This window comes from Crocodylus siamensis, chromosome 2 (genome assembly GCF_052110815.1).
Source record: "Crocodylus siamensis isolate JL-2025a chromosome 2, ASM5211081v1, whole genome shotgun sequence".
NCBI classification, from domain to species: Eukaryota; Metazoa; Chordata; order Crocodylia; family Crocodylidae; genus Crocodylus; species Crocodylus siamensis.
The window spans coordinates 275,188,191-275,201,182 of record NC_143396.1 but is presented as its reverse complement, the minus strand read 5'-3'; the positions used below and the strand labels follow the sequence as shown (position 1 = coordinate 275,201,182).

The 12,992-nt window shown below is 42.9% G+C and overlaps 1 long non-coding RNA gene across 1 annotated transcript in view; it reads right to left on the bottom strand.

Moving 5' to 3' along the window:
* Positions 1-2,142: 2,142 nt before the first annotated feature.
* Positions 2,143-12,992, bottom strand: part of LOC149872227 (uncharacterized) — a 64,622-nt gene continuing 53,772 nt past the window's right edge. The window contains exon 3 of the long non-coding RNA XR_016440377.1: positions 2,143-2,277. This is a non-coding gene — a long non-coding RNA (uncharacterized LOC149872227). The remainder of the gene's footprint in view (positions 2,278-12,992) is intronic.

Sequence of the window (12,992 nt, the reverse complement as noted above, 5' to 3'; positions counted from 1 at the left end):
CCCACAACTCCCCTAGGCAAGCTACTACAAGCTCTTGTAAATTGGGCCCTGAATTAAAATGCTGCCCACCCCTGGGTTCTTGGGCTTCTCCCTGATGAGTAGAGGCACAAAAACAGACTTGAGCCCAAGCAGATTAAACAGCATATGCAGCTCATGCCAGGCTCATGCAAGGCCCCACATGGGAAAATGCCTGAGCCCTCCTGGATTCCCCTTGATTTCAGTAGAGATTTCCCTCGGTGCAAGAAATTGCAGACCCAGGGATTAGACTCAACACTTAGGGGCAGGGGCTACATTAGAAGGTGCTCGTTCAGCGCTCACCACGCTCTGATCTTAATCTGAGCCTATGAGGCTACTGAAATGCCAATATTAAACAACAATAATAGCAACAGCAAGTAGGTGGGAGGGCAACCGTGAAAGGACAAAACAGAGAGGAAAGGAAGTGGTAGCAACACTTTCTGTCTTCTCTCTGTATCACTGGAGCTGCTATCATGCAATCCCACATGTTGGGGGTGGAGGAGAGGGGGAGAACGTTAACACTTTGCAAAAAAAATTCCAGACCCACCCTGCCAAAAAGGCACAGAGCAGAAGCTGCAAGGTTTTACTTGCTATTTGAACAACACAGGAGTACAACGTAAAACAATACCTGATCCTGTAAAAGTGTGTAGGGTGTGTTTTCTATTTTAATTCAAGTTACCTCCTGTAGCAAGTTTGTTTTTTGTATTGGTCAATGCAATGAAAGCTGCAGTTTCACTAGCAGCAATTATCTTAGCCACTCCTCACCTCCCTATGGCAATTCAAATCCAGGGTACTACAGGTAACAAGATGGGAGAAACTCAGTGAGTAATGAAGAGCTAGGCTTGAATGTTGGGTTTGTAATTCTGCTTTATTATAACTCTGCCTTACATTAAGTGATTTTACATGTAGATAGCAGCTTATCTCATAAAGGAGGGTTTTGTTTAATTTTCAGGGCAATACTTTCTACCTTAATACTGGTTGGAGAAAGAATATCAGCTTTCTTTTTTCAATGTTCATCACATATACTCACTATATTATTTTAATCTACAGATGGTACATATATTTATCTCAAATCTAAATATACATATATACACTTTTGTACATCACAGTGTTATACATCGTGTGTATGTATGCTTGTGTGTGTGTGTGTATATATATATACACACACAGGTGGTGGATTTTTTTCACAAATGTGTATGTCTATAAAAATGGAACTTTTGCACAAATTCATAAAACTAATTTTACAACTGCAATTTCTGGCTCCACATTTTTTGTAAAGACTATGCTAAATCATTTGGATGATTAGTGATGCTCTGAAGTCCCAGCATTGGCAGCTGCAAATATTTTTCAGTGCAAAATGTATTAGTTCTATAGTGTCATATACATGTTCATGATAGACAGAAACGCAAACATGGCAGAATGTGACTTACCCTTTTCTGTACTCCACCATTCCTAATTCAGAAATGCATAGAAGGGGGGCGGGGATTACAGGCTCTGATTTTCCTTTGAAAAGCAGTCTTGGTTAAATTCAAAAGGAGTTTAAATTTACACTGAAATGCCAATCCTGCATAGCTGGATGCATTTGCTTACCTTTAATAAGCATCTGGGCATTTTCATTGAATTCACAGCGACTTATGTCCTTTGCATAAATCTTTTCAGGATCAGAGCTTAATTTTGTTTCTTTTTCCTGTGTTTATAGCTGTTGTGTGTCATAATGTCACAGTATAATGAGGCCTCACAAATAAAGTGCCATTTTTTAAATGTAAGAATAGAATAGTGCGTCTTTTTATTATAATTTGACTTTTCTAGGGCTTGTTGAAACAGCACTAAGTGCACTAAATCTGTTATTTCCAACCTTCAGGCCCAGTTGATCCACACATTCATACCGAGCAGCAGTTAGGAGGAGTTTGCCTGTGGACTCGAACTGGAGCAGGATCAAACCCCAAGTGGCTCCACCCCTCCAGATACAAGCGGCAGATGCCACCTACAGAGGAGCCATCTGCTGGGGTGATGGGGAACTCGCTGCCACTCCTCTTTCCTCAGGCTGTGGCCTCTCCCAAGACTTTTGCAGTTACGAGTTTAAAAAGATAGTTCACACCTATCAGACTTGTTGTTTCAACATCACTGCAGTGGTTACATGCAGATCATTTATTCCTCTGACTTTTCTTTGTAAACCACAGTGGTTGCAGACAAAACACCCCTAATACAGTTAAGGCCATTAGTTTCCAACTCTTGGAAAACTTCAAATGTTTGTTCCACAACCTAGTAAAGAAAATAGAGAAAATTATTGCTCTGCATTTTGTCAGAATCTAACAATAGTTGCACAATTTGTGATTTTTTTTTTCCATAGGAAAAGCCTTTTACGAATCTACCTCTAGCGATAAAGAAAACTGCCCAGAGCAGACCCACAGGAATGGTTTACTGAGCATAGTTTTTGATTTTTTCAGGCAAGGGTCTGAAAAAGGTTTCAGACGAGGTTCAGAGGCAGTTTTTGCTGCCTCTGAACACTGCCAAGTGCCAAATATTGCTTTAAAATCTGTTTTAAAGCAACAGATTCCATTCCCCCAGCGTACACCAATCGCCCAAAAGATGCCTGAATCCAAAGAGAAGTTTATGATCAAGCTTTAACCGTGCAGGCTGACCTTCACGGGCAGGCACCTAAGCTTTCCAGAGCCCCCCTGAGGCCTCATCTATACTACATAGTTTTCCTGCTGAACTCCGGTTGTGCTGGCAACATTTTGAGTGAGTTCATATTCAAAACCCTTCTACAGCCGCAGAACCTCGCCTCCCCTCCCCTGCCCCTTTCTGCAAGGGGTGGGGGGGGCTACTCCACTGCTGCTGAATGAAGAAAGGCCTCTGCCTCTGTCAGGAGCCTCAAGCCTACACATGTGGACACTCCTACCCCATCAACCATCTGTGACAATCTATGCAGCAGCTGGTACCTACTCAGGGCAAACTTCAGGCTTCGGCAGCACAGCGGCTAAGCGGAGCCATTTAAATAGAGAGCCATAGCCTGACTCAGCAAAGATTCTGCACTGGCACCGAGTTCTCTCCACATGGATCAGGTTGTAAATCTGGCACTTTCCATCCCAATCCTGGATTGACTGCATGGTGGCACACCCCTGCTCCCATGCAGAGCCCCACTGAAGTCTACAGGGTTAGTTCACGGGTGTGTCCGTGTGCCTTTATGGCAGATTGTAAGCCCTGTGAAGCAGGAAGGGCTTTCCCCTGGAACAAAGAGGCCCTGTTCTTGGGAGGGGCTCCCGGGCAAAACTGTAATATGTATTAAAATCATGGCTAATCTTCTGATAAGCAACAAGAACACTAAAGCAAAACTCTTCTCTTCGTGTGATGTTGAGTCCATACTAACTGGTGAGACCACCATTGAAACCACTTCTTCAAAACTTGGTTGATTACTTTTGCCAAACAGTAGAGTTAATAATCTTTCCAGTAAAGAAATGGAAATCTTTTATTGGCATTGATCATGTCAGGCCCATCAGCAAAATATATACTGCATTAATCAGCCTAGTCAGGAATGTAAACTTGGCCTTCTGCGAGTCTGACGTACTGTTGATTGGAGTTCATTCCCAGGAAAAGTGTAAGCCATGCCAAATCGACTGCTCTCTCTCTTCCTCTATGGGTCAACAGTTGGAATATGCCATCAAGATAACACATCCATGAATTTGGAAATGGCTGTGTGAAAAGGGTTACTTAAAGAAAAGCATTCCTGTTTTCCTCAGCCTTGAGAAATAGCCCTTACCACATGCAAACTGGTGCGTATTGTATGTGACTATTTTCACTGAAAACAGGCAATGGCCATCCTGCTGAGAGAGACAATTTGGATTCACTTGTTACAGAAGAGACAATTAATCAGTCTTGGGACTGATTTTTTAATACTAAAAGACTAACAATCTTGTTACCCTTTGAACAAGATGAGGTTCTTTCCTTGGTATTAAGCCACTGTTAAAGCAGACAGAAAACTGCTTTATAATCTCTCACGCTAGAACTCCATGGTGCCAGCTTTACAAAACATTTAGACTGGCATTGTCAAAGGAATTTAAAGGAATTAGGTGCATGATTTTCATTGATTTCAATGAGATTTGGGTGTCTTACCAGTCACACCACTAAAGGTATTTAGGTACTTGAAGATGCAGAGAGGTACCTAGTAGGATTTTCTTCCAACCATCAAGCACTTCTGCATCTTTAGCTAAGTGCTCTTAAAAGTCTGTTCCTAAGTTTCCTAAATTCCTCTGAAAATCTCTCCTTGAATGTTTCAAGCCAGAGAGCTGCCTTTGGCAGAAGAGACAATAATACCAATTCTATTTATCTATCTATCTACCTCCCTCTAATTTTCAAAGTGAATTGATGGTCCATAGGAGAAAGTACTGTACTGTGCTGACTACAAAACTAGCAGAGGAGTGAGTGTGGGGAGGGTTTTTAGAGGGAGTCAGGGCTGCAGCAAGCAGTGGGGATTGGAGGTATGTGATTGAGTGAGATGGGAGCAGTCACTCTCAATTAAGGCAAGAGAGCAGGAATTCATAGTGAAATCAGCCTAGTGATCAGACTTCCTCCGAGATGTGGCAGCGTGAACAGAGGATCGGGGGGAGCGTCGATGGAGCAGACCTTATTAAGATGACTGTGAAAGACAAAAACGTCCAGAACAGTGGAGAGAAGGCAGTGAGCTACTGACTGGGTCCATGGAGGAGGGAGCCCAAGAGCAGCAGAGAAGTTCGTTACCGATTGGTGGACTGGAAGTCCGGATCAGGGAGCTGAGGGGGCTGTGTTGATGGACAGGGCTCCACAACAGGTTCTGCTCTTTTCTATAGCAAACTGAAACTCCTGTGATGGATGCTATTGTCCTGTTCACCAAAACCTCATTTTTTTAAAGACAGAGCCTAGCTGTTACGATTTGGAGAAATATGAATGGACTGGCACCCAGTTCTGTAACCTGGTAGAGATGTTTGGATGGGGCATGAACTGCCCCATTTATCTCAAATGAAATACCAACACTGTTAACGATTTTCACTGCTCCTGTAGTAAAGGAGGAAAAGGCTCTCAGATCTGCCCTATTTCCTCTGGCTGACTGATGTTTTGATCTGATCCTGAAAACGCAGATCATTTGGGAGCTGGCACCTTTTTTGCACCTTGCCAAGGAAAAGGCAAGCCCAGGGCACCCCTCAGTACCCACATTACTCTCAAGCCCCCCCAGGAGGGATTTCAAGGAGTCCCGAGGAGTCAAGGAACAACAAAATCGTTCTTCAGAGCGCTACACTGTGAGATGCATCCCTTCTGCCGAAGCACGTGGGCAGAGCTTATATTGTGGGTAGGGCTTATTTTGCAGGTGGAGCTTAAAAGTGAAGAAGAGGAGGTAGTGAACTAAGAGGCAGGGCTTTAGAGAATGGCCTGGAGTGGTGGTACGGAAGGAGACGGAGCAACGGCTGGAGTTAGGGGCAACACAAGTGCTGGGGATCTGATATTATTGTCACAGGTGCTGATACACTTGCTGGATAACAAAGCAGAGAAGCCAGCTGCAGCATGTGCATGGAAAGACATATTTCCCCCCGGGGAACAGCGTTCACACCAGTGTCAGATTGAGATACATTAACAACTCAGTCTGGGGGATACTGTAATTGCCATTTTTGTTTTATTTTGTTATGCAGCTAAATGGAGAGTTTCAGGCTCCAGGCTCCATCTTTCACGTGTCTTAAAATTAAAAACTCCCTTGTTTTCATATACATCAGGCAGCATAAAACTGGGTAAGAATAGATTTGCCATTACAGGCCTAAGCAAAACAGGAAGGAGTTTATAGCTTTTTCATTACAGGACCCACTATAACAGCAACAGATGGATGTTCTTCAATATCTTTTTTACAAGCTTTTTAACTTTAATTCTTATTTCCATCCTACCATCAATGGATTATGACATACTCAGATTCCAGGTGAAAACCTGGCCCATGAAGTCTATGGGAGTTTTGCCACAGACTTCAAGGAAATGATTCAATGGTTTTATTTTCCACAAAGGGGAACTAGAGCAAGAAAGGATTATAAAGAGACAAAACAGAGCCACATAGCAGAGGGACAATGAAGCTGGATTCAGCAGCAGACTAGACAATGATATCACTTACAAGAATATCTAGAGTCACACGAGTAAACTTTAAACATATGAAGCAAAGCTGGGAGGCAAGGGACAGAATTCTTCCCACTTCAAGCCTGAAGCCAAGATTTAATTTCTGAGAGCTGGGAGGAAATTTTCTCCAAGAACCAAGATTATAGAACTGTCTGCCCCCCAGGGTTTCTTGCATCCCCTCCAAAGCATTTTGTATTGACCATTGCGGGGGACAAGGACGCTGAATTAAGCAAAGCACTGGGCTGATGCAGGAACAAGGCCCTTGTGTTTCATGCCTTCCATGGTTAAGCTGCCCCAGTCCTCTGAAGCACAACCGTGTTGTGGAGGGGTGCAAGGTCAGTGCAGCAAGGTAGCGAGTGCCATCTCTGTGATCTGTCAGCCTCCGGTCCACGGCATCCCTCTCACTTGGAAAGTTCTTAGTGGAAAGAGCTCCAGATTTAAGAGACACGGTGAGGGGAGGAGCGCTGCCCTTAGATATTCAGGAGTTTGTACTGCCCAGAGCAGTGCAATACTTCTCTCTGGGCCTCCTCTGCAGCTGCCGCTGAGCAGCCCAGTCACAGAGCAGCCCAAGCAGGAGCTTCGTTTACTAGAAAGATATGTCCAGCAAACCAGCAGCTTGGATGGTAGCTTCCAAATCCATAGTGAAGAGTGTTGGGAAGATGGCGGCCTTGTATAAGAACAGCTCCCTCTGTCTCAACCAAGCCAACCTCCTTCCATTAGAAGGGAAATTCAGCCAGGGGAACGATACGGAGTTTCTCTCTTCCCACAGGCTTTTCTGAACTACAATTAGACAAGGAGCGAGAGAAGGAACTGGACAAGAAGGTTTTATAAGACTGGATGGAGTCTATATGAAAAATAGGCACAAACCCATTGGGTTCTGACTCAGACTGATGTGAACCAAAAGCAGATTCACTGAAGCCACTGAAGTTTCACATCAGTGGAAAACCCACAGAAAAATTAATCAGACTCACAGCCTGGCTGGTGATTCAAAAGCACGCTCTCAAGACTGGCAGACCCAAATGTTACTGTTTTCCCCCTCCTTATTGTAAATGTTTCCAAGGTCCCAATTCCAGAAGAGGAGTGGGAGGAAAAGGGATGGATGTCCAGACAAAATGCCCTAGTGCTATTTTCTTAAGAAAACCTCTGCCACATGCAAACTGGGGGGCGGAAGATCAATAACACCTTAATTTAGTGTCAAGTACATGAGGGATTATTAGCAACTAAGAGAAGAAACTATTTTAGAAAATGCCACTGTACAATCTTCTGAAAGCAAGGAAACACCTAGGCAGTCTCTCTTTAACCCCCTGATCCTCTTACATTTAAGACTGACATCACTAGATACAATTGTATTTCCTGTCCTCTCCTCAAGTGCAGAAATAGGAAGAAGAAAAGTTGTTTGTATCTATTAGATTCTCTTGGGGAAACATGTCATACCCTTCACCATCAAGTGCCTTGGGAAAAATCTGATTTACCCAGGCAACCTGTTCTAACAGGTGCTCAACTTATCTTGCCCTGCAGATCAGATGAATAGCATGAAGCTGGGCCGCAGATCAGATCCCATGTGCAAAGGCTGGTTTGTTGGCTGGATCCAGTGCAAGCTTAGGCTGTGGGTGCAATCTGACACATGGGATCCAGCCACAGAGCCACCCCACATGCTGGATCTGGCCACTGGAGCCACATTATCTAGCACAAGGTCATCCCCACAGGCCCAGAAAATCTGCCAGCAGGGAAGTAGCAGCATTAATTGCTGCAGCTCTGGGATCAATGACTACTGCCACCGCTCCCCAACTGCCAAATTTCTGGACCTATGGAGAGCCCTGTAGGCCAGATGATCTAGCTCCATGGGGCAGATCTGGCCTGCAGTCTGTAGGTTGAGCACCACTGCTTTATAATATGCTCACTACCATCCTAGTTAGAGCAATGTACATCCACACTACCTCCCTTTAATAGCACTGAAACTAATCTAACTCCACTAAAACAACAGAATTACTCTGCATTAATACCAGTTTACCCAAGAACACACATCAAACCCTTCACCCTTCCCCAGCCTGTGGCACTTCTATGCGCTGTGGTATTGATGCTGATTGTGGAAAATGACTCTTTTCCTGCTAGGCAGTCATGACTTGGAAGAAGTTGTTAGTCTGTTGTGTAAATGTAACTGTACTTGCTTTTTAAGAAGTTGATTTTTCATATGACAGGAACTAATGGCCCTTTCAGAGCAGTTAAGGTCTATCTTGTCAGTTTGGTTTCTCTTCATGCATGCTAAGTGAATTTTTTATAGCCAAGCCAGAAATCCTCCAAAAAGATGCTTTAAATTGGAAATGCAGATGTGACTTATTATAAATCATGATATTATATCACAGACAGGACCAGTACCTCAGAATTTACTTTTCAGTGCACATAATATGGCTGCCAGTCACTCTTTCATCTCTCCTGATTGGCAGGAAGACGAAACAGATAGAGGGGAATTTTCCCCTCATTACAATACTGCTGCTCATACTTTTTCTAGCTACTCTCTGCATGTATTAGAATACAGGGCCAGCTGAACACCTACAATCCCCTTAACTGGAATGGGAACTGCAGGCACTCAGCACTTTTTGCCTAAACCAAAGATATTATAAAAGCTTGCAGGAAAAACAAAAAACTGTATAGCAAGATCTTTATTGCAAAAAAGGACAGCATGTACTCTGACTGATTGATTTCTTTAGGGCTTCCACATCACAAATTGCAGAGTACATATCCTAGTCTCAGTGCATTTTCCCAATTCTTACAAAGAAGAAAATAAAATTAAGTTGTCTTAGTCATCTTCTCATTCACCAAAAAAAAGAAAACTGATATTTTTGCATTGAGTACTGATTACAATCTGAAATATGAATCATTTGGTACCAGCTGTATCATCTGCATGGTGATAGCCAGTACACACCAATACACATATTTCAGTGGCACTGTGAACCTTCTCTGTAAAACTAAAAGTAGCAAAGAAACTAGAAGACACAAATGTTATTACTTATTCATTCCACTGTATTAACTGTGCCTCTATCCAGCTTCAGGCTCCTTACAAAATAATTCTATAATGAACAGCATCAGGGTACTGGGGAGGGGAAAGGTGTAAATCCTTAGCTAGTGCAAGTCAGTAAAGTTCCATTTAAAGTAATGGATCCCTCCTGATTTACACCTACTAAGGATCTGCCCTGACACAATCAGAAAAGTTTATCACTATGGCTCATAAAAGAAAAAAAATGAGCTCCCATGATGTCTTTGCAACATATTTCTCACTGGGACCCACACACTATTGGAATCAGAAACATCTCTACCTACTTTCCTACACAGTCTCCATTCCTGTACTGTACTATCCACATGTCTAATCATTTAGTAGCCATCACAGAGTCTCTCATTTGAAAAGGCAGAGAGCCAAATCTGGCACAAATAGATCAGATCTGTACAAAGGAAAATCTTGACAGCATCTGTGAATAAAGAGTTTAAGAGAAAGGAACAAAATAATACCACATATGTTAACAGATTGAAATGGTAGCTATGGTGACCACCAATAGACAAAGAACAAACCATTTTGAAGGAATTCTGCTGATCTTCTCTACACACAAATTGCAAATATAAAACAAAACTTTTAATATCTGTAATGAAACCATCATAACAGATACATTCTGTGCCGTTTTCTTTGCTTTAAACTTTCATTTATGGCTGCTAACCATTCTCTGCTGAATTAAGAAGCTAGTCGGTTAACTATTTTTCCCCCAGTAAAAATATGGATTTTTTGTTTTATTCTCTCTCTTTGTTTGCACTTTCTAAAATAGACAGGAACAATTAATTAAGAATGACAGGTATCTCAAAAATAATCCATGGTAACATCCTCAGTGTGAAACAGGGACTGCATTTTGTAGACTAAGGGTTTTTCTATACACTAAAGTCATCTCTCTTAACTACACTAATATGCAATGTAGCTCTGCAAAGCCAGACCTTTTACATACTTGTATTGCACCTTTAAATACGTAAGAATCCTGCCTGGGTGCCAACACTTCAGCCATTTTGTTCCAAGAGTTATAAAGAAAACTCACATACTGTGCTCTCCTACAGAGATTTTACTTCAGCTCTAATATAGGGCTTTTTTAGACTGTTTGCTCTTTGTGTGTGGAAAATACGATGTCTCTTACCGTATAATGGTGAGGGTCTTTCTAGGGACAGATACATTCCCCAGCCCCAGCCCCAGCAAGCCACTCCAGCAGAGTGCAGGAGCTAATTCCATTGCATAGAGTCTAGGGGGAACCACCCCACTGCAAACACACCATAAGACTTCTATCAGCAACCCTGTGTTACCCATTTGAAAATGCACGCCACAAGAGGCATGCAGGGGGCAGAGAGGAAGCCTTCATGGCGATACTGGAATGCTCGAGGGGGCACCTTGAGGCTCCTCTAATTTATGCTGATGTTATTTCAGAGCAATCTAGGCCAGGGACTGGCAATTGTTTTGAGCGGAGGGCCACTTATCAAGTTTTGGCAAGCTGTTGAGGGCCACATTTTCCTCTCCAGTGTAGGGCAGCAGGAACAGCCCCACGGTCCCAGGCCAGAAGCCTCTGCTAGGCAGGGGCTTCTGGTTGGGGGGGCCTTGCTGCTGAGTCCTACTGCCCCTAGCTCCTGTCATCTTTGACAGGAAGCCAAGAGCAAATAAATACTAAATTTTCTAAATTTTTTAGGGGCCCCACAGGCTGGATAGAATGGCCTGGTGGGCTGGATCTGGCCCCTGGGCTGTATTTTGCCCACTCCCAGTCTAGGCTGTTGAGAATGCCCAGATAGCTTCCAACCATCTTTGTCTCCCCCATTTTGGGGATGGGATGTCTGAATGGGACCTCCAGGAGATACAGAGAAAAATCTCAGCCCTCACGTGCAAGGAAGCATGTTCTCATCCTCTTGACAGACTCAGCTGTTTAATATTTAACAGTATATATGCAGTACCACTTTGCAGCACAGTATGAACCGTTAAATTTATAACAATATAGATTTGCAACATGGCTATGTTATTGTTGCTGTGGGAGCAATAACTTAGAATTTCCTGTCTTGAGTGTATTGACATTCTCAGCTGTTATGCAGCTTTTTGTTGTGCTTAATTTCATTGTTTTTTTTAAAAAAAAAAACACTAAATGAACAATCATGGTTCAAATGATTACATTATGCTACCAGTGTGTGTATGACAGAGAAAGGATGGCCCTAAGTGCTTATGCCTTTGGATGAGGATTCAGGAGACTGAGTTCAACTGTCAGCTACTGCCCAAGACTTCCTGGGTGACATGGAGCAAGTTACTGAATCTTGTTTACTCAATTTCTCATCGGTAAAATGAGATCTGTCCTTTTCCCTCCCCCCTCCACCCCGCACTTTCAGTCATGCCTGTTCAGACTGCATGCTGAAACTGTCTTTCATTTCATAGTTTGTACAGCTTGTAGCCCAGTGGGGATCTCCAGGGCCTGCTGTAATAGAAGTAAGAAATAATGCCCTGTATGTGGGTGGGGAATCAACACGATGTGTTTTGGGGGCTCCACACCTTATTTATTAAAATTCTCTAGCAAGGAAATAAAGGGACTGAGCCAAACTCAAGCCTGCTGTAACTCTGGAGAAGTCCATGGAATATCACCAAGCCTAGATCAGAACCAAGGGCTTTTACTGATGTCTTTTAAAAAGAGGGAAAGTTGCTGAATAAGCTCTTAAGTCCTGTCTGGTAAGGCTACTTTAACGATGATTAGGAATACAAAATATTAAATCAATCAATCAGAGTTTGGCCACTTATACCCAAGATGTTATATGCAAATGCAAAGGAAAGGGTTTCTTCACTTCTGCCTTCACTAGATAGCTCCTCACAGCAAGCAAATACGCTCACCAGAGAAGAAATTGTGATATGACATATAATAGGTGAGAACAGACACGACTGGATGCTAATTGGCCTTTTATAGCTGATGTAGTGCACTGCACAGAGGAGGAGTACATAACGCATCAGCAGGTGGGAGGCTGAGCAAACAAGCACTTAGATGAGTTCCGAGTGACACTATGTTATAAGTGGCGAACATGAGTCAGGCTGGCACTGTCATCATCACTCCCTAGTAAAGAATGCCACCTGCCCTTTAATATGCATTTAAAGTTAATCTCTTTCATAATCAATTTACTAATTCAGAAAGCAGAGCTAGGTTGGAAGCAGCCTGCAGGTGGAACTGTTCATGAGAACAGCTGATTCTAGTCTAGACAGCAGACTATTTTCAAGTCTTAAGTCCCTAATGTCTTGTAATCATTTCTAGAACACCAGGGTGGCAGTCATTCCTGAGATGGCTCTTTATGGCCACTGACATGGGAACATTTTATTTATAATATGTGAATTGGCAAGATGTTCTGTGCAAAAGGAGAGAGGAACAAACTGTCATTTGCTACTAACCTGTTATTCAGACTTTTTACTGCACCCTTCCAGCTTGTGCAAGTTGCCTGTGTGCTCATTAATGAGTGATTGCAATTGCTGTCTGTCTTGGGATAAGCATGTTTAAAACATGTCTGGAAGTTGTACCAGAACAATGAAAGACGTATAGTCCCAGAGGAAAATCAAGAGAGAAATTTTATTATACAATTAAGGGTCTAGTTTAAAAAAAAAGCACAAAAGCAAAATTACCTTTAATGCTCAAACTCTTTGCAAAACTCTTCATATGAAGAGGAGCTGGGTAATGCCCACAGTTTCACTTGCATCTCCCCTAATGGCTTTATAAAGTGGCTCTCCCCTTTCTACCTACTACTGGGCTGGGTGATGTGCTATTGAGAGCCAGCTCAGGTGTGCCAGTCTATTGGACTCCATTCAATCTCCCCTC